The sequence below is a fragment of the Balaenoptera acutorostrata genome, chromosome 5 (assembly GCF_949987535.1).
Source record: "Balaenoptera acutorostrata chromosome 5, mBalAcu1.1, whole genome shotgun sequence".
Taxonomy (NCBI): domain Eukaryota; kingdom Metazoa; phylum Chordata; class Mammalia; order Artiodactyla; family Balaenopteridae; genus Balaenoptera; species Balaenoptera acutorostrata.
In genome coordinates, this window is record NC_080068.1 from 9504667 (window position 1) to 9524159 (window position 19493).

At 39.3% G+C, this 19493-nt stretch overlaps 1 long non-coding RNA gene across 3 annotated transcripts in view; it reads left to right on the forward strand.

The window, feature by feature from the left end:
• Nucleotides 1–19493, forward strand: part of LOC103002317 (uncharacterized) — a 53928-nt gene that overhangs the window by 26150 nt on the left and 8285 nt on the right. The window contains exons 4-6 of one of the 3 annotated variants that reach the window (XR_009008310.1): nt 12091–12242; nt 12631–12672; nt 13419–16241. This is a non-coding gene — a long non-coding RNA (uncharacterized LOC103002317). Of the gene's footprint in view, nt 1–12090; nt 12243–12630; nt 12673–13418; nt 17634–19493 lie in introns of those variants that run through there. The other 2 variants (XR_009008309.1, XR_009008311.1) reach the window with 2 other exon arrangements.

A 19493-nucleotide genomic window follows, 5' to 3' on the forward strand; every position in this document is an offset into this window, starting at 1 on the left:
GAATGTCTGTTCAGATCCTTTGGACTTTTTTCAATTGGGTAGTCTTTTTATTATTGTGCCGTAAGTGTTCTATGTATATTCTGGATACAAGTCCCTTATCAGATATATGATTTGCAAATATTTTCTGTCATCGGGTTGATTGTCTTTTCACTCTTTGGTGATGTGCTTTGAAGCACAAAATTTCACATCTTCTTTATCCATTCATGTGTTGATGGACCCTGAGCTTGCTTCCATATGTTAGCAATTGTAAATAATGCTGCTGTGAGCATTGGGGTGCATGTATCTTTTTGAATTAATGTTTTTGTTTTCTTTAGCTATATGCCCAGGAGTGGAATTGCTGGGTCATACAGTAGTTCTACTTTTGGTTTTTTGAGGAACCTGCATAATGTTTTCCACTGTGGCTGCACCAATTTACATTCCCACCAACAACGTATAAGTTCCCTTTTGTCCACATCCTCGCCAACATTTATTATTTGTGTTCCTTTTGATGATAGCCATTCTGAGAGATGTGAGATAAAATCACATTGTGGTTTTAATTTACATTTCTCTGATGGCTAATGATGCTGAGCATCTTTTCATGTGCTTGCTTATTAGTTTTGTTTGTTTTTTGCTAGATTCCTTAGGATTTTCTATATACAATATCATTTCCATATACAATATCATAACTGCCATAGAGATCATTTTAATTCTTCATGTACAATCTAGATGCCTTTATTTTATTACCTAATTGCCCTTCTAGAACCTCCAGCTTGACGTTGAACAGAAATGACAAGAGCAGACATCCTTGCCTTGTTTCTGGTCTTAGGAGGAAAACATTCAGTCTTTCACCATTAAGTATTATGTTAACTAAGGGTTTTTTGTAGGTGCTGTAATGATCTTTTAAAGTATTTATAATTGTTACATTTCTCTTACATGGTCGCATTACCTAAATAAAATGGCATAAGAGAATTTGACAAAATTGAGACTCAATTGAGATAAATGTTATGAGAAAAGGACTACATCGATAAATATTGTGAGAATAGGGCTACATCTTGTTTTATCCGTAACTACTGGCCATCTTCATTTTTGTGCTTGTCCTGTCCACAACCTCCACCAAGGAAACTGATCCACCATTGGACCCTGCTGTCTCAGGAGTCATATATGGTATTATGGTGATGTCTTCCTCCTTTCCCCGTCCTTCAACTCTGTTTATTGGACTGGAATAACCGTCTGACCCAAGAACAGCTAATCCTCAGGTGAGGCAGTAATCTTCACTCTCTAAGGCCAGATTGAAAAAGATTAATTTAACCAAGTGAGAATTGGACCTAAGGAACAAAGAAAGAATTTTTCAGTTACTGGTGGAAGCTTTAGCTGAAAGTTTGTGAGAAGAATCAGGACTTGGGAGGCTATAATGGACCACATATAAGCTAAAATTATAGGGAAGTAGAAATTATATAAATAAGCAGAAACAGTTATTAAAGCAAGATAGAAAGAAGTATATACATAGAATAGAACTGAGTAACACAAACAGTAGAATAGTAGAGGAAAGATTCTGGAACTTCTGCATCTAAGGTTTCTAGAATGACCTTGAATCCAAACCCAATTTCCTGCTTCAGTTCTTGGATTTCCATGAAATCCTGATTTCCTTGTTCCTCCACATGAGCTAATTTGAAAGGGTCTTTGTTCCCTGTAAATAAGTGAAATAACTAAAAACATTCAGGATAAACTCATCACATTTGACAATATTTTTGTTTCTCAAGTGTCCTGAACTCTAAAGAGAAAGACATGGGAAAAGAGAATGGAAATTATTGATATTTTGGGGGGTAGTAAAGGATAAAGCCCACGTTGCTTAATATTGTTGCTATTAGTTGTTAGAAACATGATTAGTATTGACTAAATAATTCCTATTTAGGAGAAATATTTGGTAAGGTGCTAATAATGATACTGTTAAAATGACAGTACTGTGCCTGATAAATTGTTCAAGGATAAGGCATTTGGGAAGAAACCTTGTTAATGGGGAATATCCCCTAAGGATGTAAAATGGTATGATGGTAATACCAATTATAGATGATATGAATGGCAAAAGGCTGTGTCTTGGCAGCTGGCACATGACTTCAGATGAAGAAAAAAGTAATTTTGAAGATGAGGTAAATAAAATGATTGAGATTAGAGTTGGGCTTTATACAATAATGACTGCTATTTAGTGAAGTGTAGGCTATAATTTTTCCCAGCTGAATTTGATTAAGCCTGCTCAGCTGCCAATAAGGACTTTATTAATGGAAGACAGGAAGAGCTAATGACGGGAAGAGTCAGTATGTAACTGAGATTGGGAGCGATTTTTGACATGTAAGAGGAACATATGAAGTTAATGGGATACCTTGGCATTTCATTGGGAAAGAGATAAGGCCTAGCTCCATGGATAGAGTCAGAATTATGTTGACTGAGGTTAGTACATTCATTTATTGGTTAGTAGTCATGCCTTGTTATAACAAATACGTATACTAAAACATGCTGCTGCTTTTGTTGATTTTGGATAATGATTTTGGGTAGGGTGTTAATTTCCAGGCTTACTCAAGCTAATGTTCATGGAGAGCCAAACATAGGATGTAGAATTAAGCTAAATAAAACAATTATCACACAGGCAAACTTTAGTATAGAAATGATATGGTATAAACCATTTTAAGAGTAGGGATTCTACAGATTAATTAATTGACTTTACTTACATATAGTGTAGTATAAGAGCATGGAAGTTTTGCGTTCTCTCATTCAGGTTGGAGCCCTTAAATTTATTCCTTCAAAACATCTCGTACTCATTTTCATGATTGCATATTATATTAATCAGGATTCTCCAAAGAAACAGAATCAACGCGATATATACAGATATATAAGAGGAGACGTATTGTAGATATTGGCTCATGTGAATATGGAGGCCAAGAAGTCCCATGATCTATAAGCTAGAGAACCAGGAGAACTGGTGGTATAATTCAGTGTAAGTCCGAAGGCCTGAGAACCTGGAGCAGGGGTACCCAGCTCAAGCAGGGAGCACATTCTCCCTTCCTCCACCTTTATGTTCTATTCAGTTCCTCAGTGGATTGGATGATTCCCACCCACATTGATGATGGGGCTCTTCTTTACTCCTGATTTACTACCTATTGAAATGCTAATCTCTTTTGGAGACACCCTTACAGACACACCCAGAAATAATGTTTTACCAGCTTTCTGGGCATCTCCTAGCCTAGTCAAGTGGACAGATAAAATTCACTGTCATACATATGCATGTTATTATGAGGCAGTTTTATATTTGTTTCAAGCACATGATGGTTTAAGGTAGAGAAATTTTGTTCACAAGTGGCTATTTGGTATGCCACAAGTAGAGATTTAATGAAACTCATGGAATTATGGTATATTTTTTATATGGCTAATTATTGGTAATTATGATAGAGTTTGATATAAAAATGCTCTTGAAAATTATATTTAGCATATTTACTGACAATTATATTGCCATATTCTACTAAAAAAATATTTCAGGTGGATATGAAGAACTTTTATATAACTTGAAATAATTTTAATTTACTTACAGTTCTGGTATGATTATGGTTGCTTAAACAAGGTTGCATCAGAGATTGAGCAGGAATATTTTATTCCTTAGTTAAGTTTGGTGTGGTGATGGCAATGAAAAAAATTAGTCAATGGTCAAAGAAAGAAAGAACTGGAAATTTCATTGAGCCAACCTGAGGATTATAACTCGGGAGACTGTCTCTCAGAGAGCTCTGAGAACTATTCTGAAGAACATTTTTATGTTTAAATTTTTCTTGTCTCGCCTTAAAATCTGAATTTTACTTCATCAATGAGCATAAGGAGAGAGGAGAATTCTAGTAAATGTTACTCTATAGGAAATTGGTGACCTGTTAAGCTCCAGTGAGACACCTCCTAGTTTGGTAAACTTATCTAGATGAGAAAATAAAGTAGGCTGACAAATTAGATGTAGTGAATGTGAGTAGGAGCCTCCAGTTTATATTGATAATTGAATTGGATTTGGGGAGATGGGTCAGAAGGAGAGTTCAAAGTCAGAGTCAAGGGGAGGCTGGGAGCTTTGAAATTGATGATATTGGAAGGTATGAAAGTATGAACAAAGGACCCTGGTTATTCTTCCTTTGTTGATGCAAACTTTCCACGCAGCAGCTCCTTGGCGTGATACATAAAATCTTTCTAGCCTTATCAAACATCATGCCATTTTCCAATATTCTTTAATGAAAGATGAAGCAATCTGGGTAGCAGCAATTGTGTTACATAAGAGGCGCACTAGGACTTCTAAACGGCAAGTGTCATTGTGAAGAGCAATAATTTTGAATTTTAGCACTCTTTAGCTGTCCAAAAGCTTTTTGTAAACATTTGCAGTCATGGATTAAAACATGAATAAAATGGTACTAAACCCTAATAGCTCTAAAACCACACTTTTTTGCAGAATTAACTGAACCAAATACTCATATTTTGGAAGAATTAGTTGGTTGAGACCAACCTTTACAAAGGAAATAAGTAATTTAGTTACAGTCTATCAACATTTATGAGTGCCTGTTACGTGCACATAATCACTGTGGTGAGAGCTCTAGAACAGACGTTCTTCAGCTACTTCCTTTTGTAAAACCTCCCCATCAGATCAGTCACAAATCCCGTAAGTTCTGCCTCTTTATCCCAGCCTTGACCTGGATCCTCACTTGCACTCAGTTCCACCTCGTTACTGATCTTGCCCCTCCTTCTACAATCCATCCTCCATCCCGCCACCGCAGCCGTCTTTCTAAAACACCAGTTACGTCACGTTGCCTGCCTGCCTAAATTTCTTCAGTAGTGTCCTAGAACCTCCAGGATTAATTTCAACCTCCTGTACATGGCACAAGCCCTACTTATTCTCATCTTAGTTTCTCCAGCCTTATTTCTCACCACTTGTTCTCAGGTACCTTATCATCATACATAGCGAGCTATTTGCAGTTTTGCAAAATGACCTTACACCTCTCCCTTCCCTCTACGTATCCTCTCCAGGTTCATTTCATCTGGGAAGTGCCCACTTCTTCTTTCCCCACCCATCCTTACCCTTTTGGTCCTTTTTCTTTCTTTCCCCAAACTAAGTTAATCACATCTTCCCTGGGCAACCATAGTACTTGTTCATACCACTGTTTTAATGCTTTCCATATTGACTTTTAATAGGTTTAACTGTTTACGTTGATCACTGAACCAGAAGTTACTTAAACACAAGAGATATTTCTTTCCTTTCTATTTCCTTAGTAGTTGGCACAGTGCCTGGCTCATATCGTGGACTCATTAAGTGGTCATACATGCAATCAAATCTACCTCCTAATATCTCTCATATAGGTCTTCTCTTCTTCATTTCTGCTGCCATTGTCTTAACTCAGGTCCTTGTTGCTCATCTGGATTCCTAAAACAACCTGTATCACCACTGTTTTTAGTCCTTCCCAGTGCCAATTAATTCTTCGTACTGTCACTACTAACATAATATTTTGAATATATAGATTTGATTGTTTCATTGAATTATCTGTGTCTCCTCATTATGTTAAGAATAAAGTCTAAAAAAGCCAAACTCATAGAAACAAAGAGTAGAATGGTGATTACCAGAGGTTAGGGGGTGGGGAAAATGGGGAGATGTTGATCACAGAGAACAAGCTTCCAGTTGGAAGATGAATAAGTTCTAGGGATCTAATGGACAGCATTGTGATTATAGATAATGGTGCTGTACTATATACTTGAAAGTTGCTGAGAGAGTGAATCTTAAATGATCTCACTCCAAAAAAAGAATGGTAATTACATGACGTGATGGAGGTGTTAGCTAACACTCTGGTGGTAATCACTTTGCAATATATAAGTGTATAAAAACAACACGTGTTACATCTTAAATTCGCACAATGTTATATGTCAATTGTACTTCCATAAAATTGGGGGAAGAAACGGATAAAGTCCAGTTCTTTAACAAAGCATCTAAAGGTGTTCAGGATAGGGGTCTTCTCTCCTTTTCGAATCTCGTCATCCACCCCGACTCCTCCTCAACACAGCCACGTGCTGCACTCCGGAAGTGCCTTGTTCTCTAGCCTCTATTCCTTTGCACACTTGGTTAACTCTGCTAGTGCTGTCTTCTCCCACCCCACAACTGATAACTCCTGATCATCCTTTATGAGATACATCCTTTTAGAAGTACTTGCTGCTGTACCCAATCCGCCCTTGTCCCCATGTACCGTACTGTAACAGTCGCCCTTCCAGGCTATCTCCTGTACAATTCTGTAGTGACAGGGATTTTGTCCTGTTCATTTGTCCAGTTGCTGATCAATAAATATTTGTTAGACAAGTAAGTGAAGGATGTATTTGATACAACTAGATATATTAAACTGGAATTTTATTTACTTCTTCGTTTCTAGTGATAATTGCTTTAAAAGACTTTCTGTTGGTCTATGAACTCCCAATGGGTTTTTGGCTCTCAGTTAAACAACAGCTCAGAACAGAAGTGTCATATTCATATTCATTCCAAGAAACATTTTTTGAATACTGGCTATGTGCCAGCTAATACACTATATTGCTAGAGTTGATTTTGTTTTCCTTAGCTGTACAGTTTTGAAATTATTCCTATTAAACTTCCTCTGACCATCTACTTAGTATAGTGATTTTGGATTTTCTTTTTTTAAAACATTAGCAACCCTTTCAACCTAGTGTTTAACTACAAGCCAAATAAGCATGCACTTGCTATTGCACTATTTCAGTTCAAGCACAAAAATATTAAATGACATTAGCAAAGGAATGATCTCTGGTTACTGCCTTTTGATCCCTCCTGCCAGTATGATAGTAAATCAGTGACTGTTTCTGTGCTTTAATTTCTAATCTGTTGTGTTTCTACTTAGTAATATCACCAATATGTTGTTTTCTTTCTTTCTTTTTTAAATTTCTTAATAATATTACATAATTTCCTTACCAAATTTAAACAGGAAGTTTTCTTTTTTTAAAATTTTTTTAAATTAAAAAAAAATCTTTATTGGAGTATAATTGCTTTCCAATGTTGTGTTAGTTTCTGCTGTACAACAAAGTGAATCAGCTATACATATACATATATCCCCATATCTCCTCCCTCTTGCGTCTCCCTCCCACCCTCCCTATCCCACCCCTCTAGGTCATCACAAAGCACCGAGCTGATCTCCCTGTGCTATGCGGCTGCTTCCCACTAGCTATCTATTTCACATTTGGTAGTGTATATATGTCAGTGCTACTCTCTCACTTCGTCCCAGCTTCCCCTTCCCCGCTGTGTTCTCAAGTCCGTTCTCTACGTTTCCGTCTTTATTCCTGCCCTGCTACTAGGTTCATCAGTACCGGTTTTTTAGATTCCATATATGTACGTTAGCATATGGTATTTGTTTTTCTCTCTCTGACTTACTTCACTCTGTATGACAGACTCTAGGTCCATCCACCTCATTACAAATAACTCAATTTTGTTCCTTTTTATTTTTTTTTATTATTATTTTTAACATCTTTATTGGAGTATAATTGCTTTACAATGTTGTGTTAGTTTCTGCTGTATAACAAAGTGAATCAGCTATACATATACATATGTTCCCATATCTCCTCCCTCTCGCGGTCTGCCTCCCACCCTCCCTATCCCACCCCTCTAGGTGGTCACAAAGCACTTAGCTGGTCTCCCTGCGCTATGCAGCTGCTTCCCACTAGCTATCTATTTTACATTTGGTAGTGTATATATGTCCATGCCACTCTCTCACTTCGTCCCAGCTCACCCTTCCCCCTCCCCGTGTCCTCAAGTCCATTCTCTACGTCTGCGTCTTTATTCCTGTCCTGCCCCTAGGTTCTTCATAACCTTTTGTTTGTTTGTTTTTAGATTCCATATATATGTGTTAGCATACGGTATTTGTTTTTCTCTTTCTGACTTACTTCACTCTGTATGACAGACTCTAGGTCCATCCACCTCACTACAAATAACTCAATTTCGTTTCTTTTTTGGCAGAGTAATATTCCATTGTATACATGTGCCACATCTTCTTTATCCATTCATCTGCTGATGGACATTTAGGCTGCTCCCATGTCCTAAACAGGAAGTTTTCTTTGCTAGGAGTTGCCAGTCTCCATTAGAAGATGGTGCTTATCCAGAAAATCTGTAGCAATATTTCAAATTAAGTGATGGTTTTCTTTTTAAGTGAAAACTGTTAACGTTGGCTGACTTTTTGGTAATCAAAGGACAAGAAGATCTGAGTTCTTATTTAACCAAAATAAAATAGTATTGATTTCCATCTTATTAAATATAATGGGCAAGTGTTTCTATTTTTACTATGTTTCTAGTTATTTTTCTTACCCATTGATATGAGACCTACATTTTGGACACGGATCCACAAGCAATTCATCAAATTGCCCGATTGTTTCATGGCTCTATAAAATATTTATATTGTAATGAGTATAGTATACCTGACTCAGGAATACCACTGAATGAATGGATTGTTGATGAAAGTGCTTGTTGTAGTTTCCTAGGGCTACCGTGACAAGGGGTCACAAAGTGAATGACACAAAGAACAGAAGTGTACCGTCTCACAGTTCTGGAGGCTGGAAGTCTAAGATCAGGGTGTCGGCAGGGTTCGTCCATTCTGAGGGATGTGAAGGAATATCTGTCCCACACCTCTCACATAATTTCTAGTGGCCTGAAGCATTCCTTGGCCTGTAGATGGTGTTCTCCCTGAGTCTTCATGTTATCTTGCCTCTGTACATATCTCTGCATCCAAATTTTCCCTTTTTGTAAGGACACAGTCATACTGGATTAGGGCCCACCCTAATGACTTCATCTTAACTTGAATATCTGAAAAGACCCTATTTCTGAATAAGGTTACATTCACAGGTACTGGAGGGTTAGGACTTCAACATATATTTTAAGAATACATTTTAAAGACTATTATTATAAAAAGTGGGAATAACAGAAGATAGCTCTTCCTTTATATTTCCCAAGTTCTGTGAATCGTAATGTCTAAATCCTAATCATCTCAGCACTTTGTTTCCTCAGTTCTAAACACAGTTCCTTTACTCAGTAAAGGTTTATGGAATGAGTGAAGGATATTTTTCTGAAAATATGATCCACAGTGTACACTCCTAGATTACAAGTGATATGGTTTAGAAAACTTCAGTAATTATTTCAAGATACCAACATATTTCTGGTTTGTTTTCAGTACCAGATCTCTATTTAATAATAAAATTGACATTCAAGGAGATGTAATTAATGTTTAAGGGTACAATTCACAACCCTGCCACAATACTGTACCATCCTGTTTGCTTAGTGAGTTTATTGGTAGATTATATAGCTTCAAGAGTAAGGCAGCAAGTTACGCCTCCTGGAAACCAGCTGGTTTCACTTTTTTCATGGTTATAGACTACTTACACTAACCAGTCATCTGAAATGTGGGTCATGCGAAGGGACAAGGAAGATGGTGAAAAGGAGTACAGATGGTCCAGCACCAGCCAGTTACCACCATTGGGAGAAATAAACCTCCAAGTCTTCTCTCTGCTTCTACCAATGCCATTTTTACCTTTAAAGAACTCTATCATAATGCTCTCATCATAATATTCTGAAATAACATGGCTTTGGTGCTCCAGATTTACTATCTTGGAGTGACTTAAGTATTGGGAAGCTGATTCCGATGACTTCAACATCAAAGAGTCATAGGATCCCAGAACTTTGAACTAGACATAACCTTATGCATCAGTTGGTTCAAAGTTCCAACGTAGTGCACAGAACTTTCCACAGCATCCTGCAAATGCTATTTGTGCTATTTTAAATATGAAGAAATAAAATGTAACTGACATCTTATGATATAATATCAAGTAATAAATACTCAGTATAAAGATAAAAATATGCTGACTTTACACTCAAGAATTTATGCATGTTTCCGTTTGAAAAAATGGAAGGCTTGGATGTTCCAGCCGCTGTTTTAGGTGCTTGGATACAACATGGACTGAGACAGACACACTGACTCGCTTTTCTAGGAGTTTACAGTCCCTCAGGAAATGAACACTCAATTTCAATAAAGTGTGGAAAGTGCTACAAATGGGGAAGTTAAGAGTTTGACAGAAGCACGTAGCAGGACTCTTAAATTATTCTGGGGTAAGACAAAGTTTCCATGATGAAGCGATGTTTATGTGAAGATTGTAAGGATGAAAAATTAAGATTGGGGGGAGGTGGAGGAAAGTGTTCCAAGCAAAAGCTACAGTACACATCAAAGTGTGGAGGTCAGAGAGAGTATGTTGATGATTCTTGTAAAGAATATAGCAAGTTACTTCATATTCTATTTATCTTACTCAATTACAGTGTGACTAATAGTCATGAAGAGAGCTATATAGATAGAGAACACTTTCTTTTCAATGAATTTAATTGTGAATCATCGTCTATTCCTTTCATTTTTTTACACCTTTCTCTTTCCATCATCTCAATGAAATTTCTCAGTGACAGCCAGGGGTTCAAGGTCCCTCAGTTCAGGGTTGGTTGTATTAAAACTTTTATTTATTTCCTGAGCATGATCCCTGTGTTATCTCATATAATTCTCAGAACAGTCTTGCCAGCAAGTGTTAATATCTGCAGCTTGCACACGGGGAAACTGAGCCTCAAAGAAGTTAAATGGTACGTCCAAGTTCACAGATGGCTAGGACACCAGCTCCCGTCTGTCTGCCTCCCTGGCCCATTCTCTTTCCACCTGGCTTTACTGCCTGTAAATTACAGAGTGGACGGTGAGAGGCCTTGTTTGAGACATGAATTAAGCTTTTTGAAATTGAAAGCCTTCAATTTCAAATGTCCAGACTTCTCTTTTTTATTCTCCCCTCATTCTAGGAAGTCTTCACTCCATTCTCCTATCCACGTGACTGCCTTTGAAAAACTCATCTCTACTAAAGGAAACTAGAGATTCCTTAAGCCCCCAATTGCTTGGTTTACCTGCTTTAATATTTGAAAATGTACACCATCAGGAAATTTGTTCCTTTATATAAATTCATTCCTTTATGCTTCAGTTTAAAACAAATGTCTCATTGATATACTCCAGAGCAGGGAAAGAACAGAGAGGAAAGGCAACTAATAATTCAGAACCCCAGTGCCAGGACCTGTGTTAGACCCTTTAAAGACATGAGCTCATTTCATCCTCAGCATAAACTGTAGGGTGGATATTATAATTCCCACTTAACAAGGAAGGAAACATTGGCACAGCTGCCTTAGCTGCAGAGCTAGGATTTGAACTCTCATTTGTCGGTAACCGAAGTCCATGATTTTTCTACTACACTATGCTACACTATGCTGATCATTCACTTATTTCTTTCAAGATTTTTTTTGGCCACGCTGCATGGTATGTGGGATCTTAGTTCCCCAACCAGGAATCGAACCTGAGCCCCCTGCAGTGGAAGTGCGGAGTCTTTCATTCATTCATTCATTCATTTATTTATATTTTTGGCTGCATTGGGTCTTTGTTGCTGCATGCAGGCTTTCTCTAGTCGCGGCGAGCGGGGGCTACTTTTTGTTGTGGCTCGCGGGCTCTAGAGCGCAGGCTCAGTAGTTGTGGCTCACGGGCTTAATTGCTCCGTGGCATGTGGGATCTTCCCGGACCAGGGCTCGAACCCGTGTCCCCTGCACTGGCAGGCGGATTCTCAACCACTGCGCCACCAGGGAAGTCCCGGAAGCACAGAGTCTTAACCACTGGACCGCCAGGGAAGTCCCTCAAGATTTTCACTGAGAGATTCCATGTGGTATCACTGAGAATATTAAGATGAGAATTGAACTCACTCTTGAAGAAGACCCTTATTTTCTAATTGGCTCTGTATTGCTCATTGGTAATCTATTGCATTGGAGCCTGGTGTGTAATAGGAACCTGAATATTTGATACATTACATGCTTATTTAATTTTTCACCCCAGAATATGTCCACTTGTCACCAGTATGTATGCACTTTGTATCATTTCACTTTTCTTGCTAAGTATACTACTTTGAATTTACTCTCATGATTTATTTGTCCTCCCTGGATGCAGTCATATATCCATGTACCCGTGAAAGTCACTGTGTGTGTTCCCTGAACCTTGATTCTCTGCTCTGCAGGCCATGCGCATCTGTTCTCCCGGCCCTACGGATGTGGCCAGAAGGATCTCGAAGGGGATGGGCCTGGCGGCGCTCCTGGACATCCCCGCTGCTTGCCTTTGGGGATGGGCAGCTCCTGCTCCTGTAGGACTGCGCGTGCGTCTAGGACTCAGGTGCGGTGAGGCGGAAGGCAGCGAGGAACTGTAGAAGTTCAGCTCCCCTCTGGCTCCTCTACGGGTTATCGTGCTGCTCCCCTCATTTAACTTTGAGTGGGTGGGAACACGTCTGTGTCCAGTGTAGTGCCCGCTTCTCGCTATTTTGTTCTTTAAACTTTTCCATCTCCAGAGCGGCGGAGAGGCAGGGGAAAGGAGGCAAAGCCAAGGCCTGCAGGTGCTTGAGAACCATTAGGGCTTTTTATTTTCTTTAGAGCAGTGGTAGCCTCTGTGCACCTTGAATGTCCTTGTCTCTAAACTGAGGAGCAAAAGTAGAAACTACCTTGGTTTGAAAATATTTTCCAAAGGTTTCTTCTGAACTCTCATTCACTCTTTTGTTTTTTCCCAGGTTCTAGAAGGATGAACTTGGTGTGCAAACTGGAGGGCTCAGGTACGAAGTCTCAGGTATATCTAACCAAAGCTTTTACACATGCAAGTGTTTAATTTCCATTATACCTGGGACCCCATTATTCCTGATAGGCCTTTGACATCCTCAGGCTTGTGACCTATGTTGGTCCCAAAATCTGCCATCTCTAACAATAACATTTAGGAATCTCCGACAACCTATGCTTGTGCTGTAATCTGGCTCCAGTTTGAATATACTTTAGATACAATTTTTCTGTATAGAAATATTTATCTGGGACTACTTTATTCCACCTAAACCAAATGAAAAACATGGAAAAATCTGTGAATTGGTATTGTTAAAATTAAATACAAAATGGAGACCAGACTTGAAAATTCCCTGGCAGACAAAACCATTTAAGCCACAGAAGCAAAACTAAATGGAAATTATTTCATGAACATAAGTAAAAGTTAAGTTAGGTTATTTCTTGTAAATGCCTCTGATAATCATAAAAGAAATGTGTTATCTTCCTAAATATGTTATCAGATAATCACTTTTAACCAACCCCCTACCATCTGGAAACCCCCATTGAAATAACCAATCATTGTAGAAGTTAAACAACTTCCTCATTTTCATTTTATAAATCATCCTGTAACATCACGTCCTTGAGCTTCATATCAGTTTTAAATTTGAAATCTCCCAGTTCTCAAACTGTTCTTATATGCAATAACTCTTACTAAATACCATTTACTGATCTGGTGGTCTTAATTTTGCTATTTCTGGATTTTTGACAGTGTTATGGGCTGAGTTGTGTCCTTCTAAAACTTATATGTTGAAGCCCTAATTCTTAGGACCTCAGAATGTGACTCTATTTGGAGACAGGATCTTTAAAGAGGCAGTCAAGTTAAAATGCGGTCATTAGAGTGGGCCCTAATCCAATCTGACTCGTGTCCTCATAAGAAGAGGAAATTGGGACAGAGATGCATAGAGAGGGACGACCATGTGGAGACACAGGGAGAAGACGGCCACCTACAAGCCAAGGAGAGAGACGTCAGAAGAAACCAACCCTGCCAGCAACTTGGTCTCAGACTTCTAACCTCCAGAACTGTATGTAAGAAGACAAATTTTTGTTGTATAAGCCACTCTGTCTGTGGTACTTTGTTATGGCAGCCCTGCCTAGCAAGCTAATACAGTTGGTTTCCAAGTATGTGCTGAAAGGGCTGTATTTCCAGTTAGACACATTCAATTTAAATAATACAGTACAGCACCAAAGAAGAAATCCTCCAAAACAATTGATTTTGACAATGTAGTTTTCCTGATAGTATCAATTCTACTCTACCAAGGAATAAGCGCTCAGAAATTCAGGGTTATGGCCGCCGTTCAGTTGGTGGCAGTTAATGAAGTATATGTGGCCTCAAACCATCTTCTAACCAAAAATTGATTTATCAGTATGTAAAAGTGGTAAAAGTCTTCTCCTTCATGAAGTCTGTAATTAAAGTTACATAAATGGGGACATTTTAATCATAACCTCTACAATCAAAATAAAGTCGGGGGACATCCCTGGTGGTCCACCGGTTAAGACTCCGTGCTCCCAATGCAGGGGCCCCGGGTTCCACCCCTGGTCAGAGAACTAGATCCCCCATGCTGCAACTAAAGATCCTGCACGCAGCAACGAAGATCCTGTGTGCCGCAACGAAGACCCGGTGCAGCCAAATAAATAAGTAAATATTAAAAAAAAAAAGTCAGTAATTTGATATTGTTTTTTGAAAAATTATATTTTGGCAATACTTGTGGGGCATCGGATGCAAAAAGTATGGGGCAAGACTATTTAGGGAGAAAAGGAACAGGAAAAGTGTTCACCGGATTTTAATTAAAACATTGTTTATTGAGTATTGCACTTTACTAGAGTGAAAGATATGTATATGTTATAAAAACTAATTTAAGACTGCTTTTTGCTCACGAAGAGAAACAGCTGGGTTTCAGCATTTGTGTGTATTCAAGATCAGTCTTCACTGAGCAAAAGAAACTCTATAGCCATTTGGAGAAGAAAATGAAAAGCTAGCTTACTCATCGGTCATTAGAAAACATTCTTTGTGTGCACATGGAACATAAAGCTCATCAGGTTTATAATACAGCCACTTCCAGTTCTTAGAAAGCTTAATCTCTTGATTAGATGCCATTTTTAGTTGAATATTTTATACCCAAAGTTAGAAATTTGTACAACATAACCATTTATTCACACTGCTACCAGGCAGCGTCACTAAAGACCTGCGAACCATGGACCATGCACTTACGCTGACTTCTGGAATTCTGGGCAGTTCTGGGAGAGGATGATACGATGGTGACCCAAAGGGTGAAGAGCTTCCCTTCCCACATCTTTGCATGGATTTGAAATCTAATTCTAACAACTCTGAGTATCTGAGAAAAGGGAAGTCCTCACTACAAATTTATTGATCGCCCCAGAGGAGATGCCCGTGCCTTAATGCACCCTTTCCAAAACAAATGAGCAGGAGTAAAGAGAAGGTAATGATTTTAAGGGACACCTGACCTGCAGCCCTGGCAGCCTTTGCTAGCTGTCAGCGAAAACACTCGTGTTGTTCCAGAAACGATGCCAACCCCAAACTCCCCCTCCAGAATGGTTGAATTTCGGAATCTCTTCACCATCCACCAGAAGGAACTTCCACCATCCATGAAGCAACAAGACACAACTGAAGAATGAAAATAGTTGACAGACCACTGACATTATGCTGCCAGAAACAGAATGATCCTCACTGAAAGAAGATACGAAGACCCTTGTCGTCTCTCTTCACCTCCACTCCCCAAGTCAGTCTGTACCCGTATGAGAATTGCAGCCCCCTGAAAGCCACTGGAAGGAATGAAACGGTCCACTGCCTTCTGGGGTGTATAAATCCCGCCACATCCCAACTCCAGAGCACTGTAAGAAGGGACAAGGGTAAGAAGAGTCTTTGTGGCAGTGCCCACCGGGGGTTGCGGCTTTGCGTACATTCCATCTTTTCAGAGTATTAGGGCTCTGGAAAGTGAAGGAAAGAGAAGATGCCACCTTTCTCCTTCAGAGCTGCATTAAATGAAATTCTGCTGATTACTAGAAATGAGTCTGGTCAGGATTTCTCAACGTCTTCTCTCTTGACATTTGGGGCCAGGTCATTCTTTGTTGTGTGGTGCTGCCGTGTGTATGTTTAGCCGCGTCTCTAGATCTCAGGCTGTTTTGCAGCACCTGTGGCCTCTACTTATTAGATGCCAGTAACCTCCTGCCCCCTCCACATACACATAGTGACAACCGACAATGTCTCCAGGCAATGCCAAATGTCCCTCAGGGCAAAATCAGTCCTGGTTGAGAACCATTGGAAGAAGACAACCGGAAACATAATTGAAGAATAGATTGTTGAGTGGAAAAAAATGACCTAGGTATGTAGATCAAAATGGATCACTGATTCTAGGCAAAATCTGTAATTACTGATATTTGTTGCAAGCTTATTTTATGCTAGGTGCTGTTCTAAGTGCTTTACCACATTATCTCATTTAACCCCAGACCACGCTTTGAGGGAGGTACTATTATCATCTCCATGTTACACCCGGAGGAATGGAGACACAGAAAGGTAAGGCAGAGGCCCACTATTAAGTCAAACTGATTCAAATCGGATTCAATCCCAGACAGTCTGACTCTGGAGGCAGCTTTCTAATCACTAAGCTATAAACATGTACACCTGTATAACCCTTTATAAATTGCAAGGCACTTTCCCAGTTTAATCCTGCCTCTCTCCCTGATTCACCTATATTACCTGATGGTTTCTTCCTACAGGTTTAACCTCAGGCAGCTGAAGAGTCTATTTTGACCAAGGCAGCGGTAGAGTTGCAGCACCAGACCCATCAGCTGGGGCCTGGCATTCACTTCAGTGCTTTCAGTTAGACTCTGAAGCATCTGGGTTGAGCCACAACCTTTCTCCATTTCCCTCCACGTTGGCCTAGACCCCTGGCTTATGCCCCATTTTCTTCTTAAGTGTTTTGATTAACCTGAATCCCATCCACTTGGCTGAGACCTTGATTAATCTAGAAACACCTGCCCCAGCGGGTGTTTTCTATTCCCATGCCCCACAGCAGTATGAGAGTGTACTCTTGCCCCTCTTGTGGGACTGACCTGCTGTAGATGGTCGCTGACCTTCATCAAGCCTGAAATGGTTACGCCCTTGGTCCACAGTGCTTGGGGTTAACACTGCCTTACCCTCAGGGATCAGCCCTGTAATACAGCCAGTTCCTCTGGTTCTGGTCCCTCCCAGCCCAGGTGCCACCCGCCTCCCTAGGGAGCCCTCTAAAAGTTCACGACTTCTCACCAGTCAAGGGAGGGAGGCACTTAACCTTCTTTTTTGGTTTTTGTTGTTTGTTCGTGTTAAAATGTTGTTTTGATCTTCCAAATAATTTATGTAGCAAGCGGGGTATATATTTTAATCCCATTTGAGCAAAGCACCCCAGTGACTTTCCCTAACGCCACAGTGCTACTAAAGTGGCGGGGCCAGGGCTTAAACCCAGGTCATGAAACCATAGATCTTTAGGGCTTGAAAGGCCTTTAAAAGTCATCTAATCCAGCCAAGTAAACGAAACCTGGATCTCCTCCATAACACCTCTGCCAAGTAGTTAACTAGCCTGTACTTGAATGCCTTCCCTCACGGGACAGCTTGGTTCATCTCTGGCTACTTGCGACAGTCATTTGTTTAATCATCTCACACTCTTTTATTCATCAAACAAGTATTTCAGGGCCTAATATGGGCACCATCAGGTGTTATGTGGCTATTGAGGTAATTTCTGGAAGTAAATTTAGTTAAAGATAGAAAGTGGAAAGTTCTACAGGAGGGGTACTGATAAAGTGCTATGGAAACTGTTGGAAATTTCTTCCTTCTACTGACCTGAAAACTGTCTTACTGTGTAGCTTCCAAAATTTGGTCTTAATTCTGTTCTTCCCATTCATTAAAAAAAAATTACTTTTTTTCATTACAGCTAGTGTGTCATCCTTCATTTGTTTCTCGTAAAGGACTTCTCAGATCCTCTCTCTCTCCTGATTACGCCTCACTGAACCCATTTCAGTTTGTCTATGATTCTCTGAAAGGGTTTCCCTGTAGCTGAACAGAATGGGATGTAGACTGGTCAGAAGAGAAGTGAACTACCATCTCTCATCCTGGATAAAATAATTCTATAGGGCACGAAAACTATTTGGTGACCACACTCATCCATTATTGTTTCAAACTGACTTTACTGTGAACTAATAATACCCACAGTGCCGGTTGTTGGAAAGGTAGGGTTGAGATTAGGATCCCACTCTTAAATGTCTTATTCTGTCAGACTATTATACTACTGCTTGTGTGACAGACCCCTTACGACTTAAAGTTAATTAATAATTATTATTTTTAATTGGGGTAAAGTACACATAAAGTTTACCATTTTAACCATTTTTAAACATAGAGTTCAGTAGCATTAAATACATTCACTTTATTGTACAACCGTCACCACATCCATTTCCAGAACTTTTTCATCTTCCCAAATTGAAACTCTGTGCCCATGAAACTAACTCCCCATATCCCCCTCCCCACAGCCTCTCGCAGTGACCATTTTACTTTCTGTCTCCATGAATTTGACTGCTCTAAGTACCTCATATAAGTGGAATCGTATAGTAGTTGATTTTTTTGTGCGACTGGCTTATTTCACCTACCTTAATGTGTCCAAAATTCATCTATGTTGTAGCCTGTGTCAGAATTCCCTTCATTTTTAAGGCTGTGTAATACTCCATTGTACATATATACCACATTTTGTTTATCCATCCATCTGTTGATAGACACTTGGGTTACTTCTAGCTTCTCGCTATTGAAAGTAGTGCTGCTATGAACATGGGTGTACAAATATTTTTTTGAGACTTTTGCTTTCAGTTCTTTTGCGTATATACCCAGAAGTGGAATTGCTGGATTGTAAGGAATTAATAGCTATTTTTAATCCTTTCAGCATATTTTTAAAAATGTACTGCTTGTCTATTCTAGAGCATTTTTGTTTGTTTGTTTATTTGTTTTTGTTTTAGATCTCACTTAGACAAGATATAAAATTTCAGGTCTGGATAAATTTAACTGAGTTTGAAATCTCCCTTATCAAATCTGATATTCAGTGATAGGTAGTGCCAGTTTTTGAAAAGCCTTTCTTGGAATAGTAAGGACACTAGATGCTAATAACCTATCGAAAAGTATTAAAGATACTAGATACCTTTTGGCAAAACACCAATGAAGATACACTTTTGTATCCTTTTGTATAGGATTCCTCCTTTTCACATAATGAATAGTCCATTTTCTAGTAGAGTTGGGCCGTGCAAATCGCATGTCAAGGTGACTATGCTAAACACCATGTTGCCCTCGGAGTTTAAAAGCTGAGTACTGATTTGGTCGCAGTGTCATTCGAGGGCTCCTCCGTAGCCTGTCAAATCTGACAAGCGTCAGCAGCTGTCACTTGCTCTCTCGTTTGCTCCCGTGTCCACTGAAAGCTAGTAGTGCAACACTGCCATGCCATTGAGAGTCAGTTCTCTAAAACAATAGAATTTAAGTACTTCAAGTAATAATAAGAGCCCTCATCTACAGTGACGTTTTATGACTTTTTCCTTTCCGAAGTATCAGCTTAGACCATCAGACTTTCTTTACATCAGACATTCTGTGAAAAAAAGTCCCTTGCTTGACATAAGGCTCATATGTGTAGAAGACATTAACTTATCACTGTCACTTCATAAATTTGAAACGTGCATCTTTGAACTATATCCCATGTCTGTTTAATATTTCACTTAGATGTGCTGAGTCTCCTTTTATAAGCAGTGAATCATCAGGATG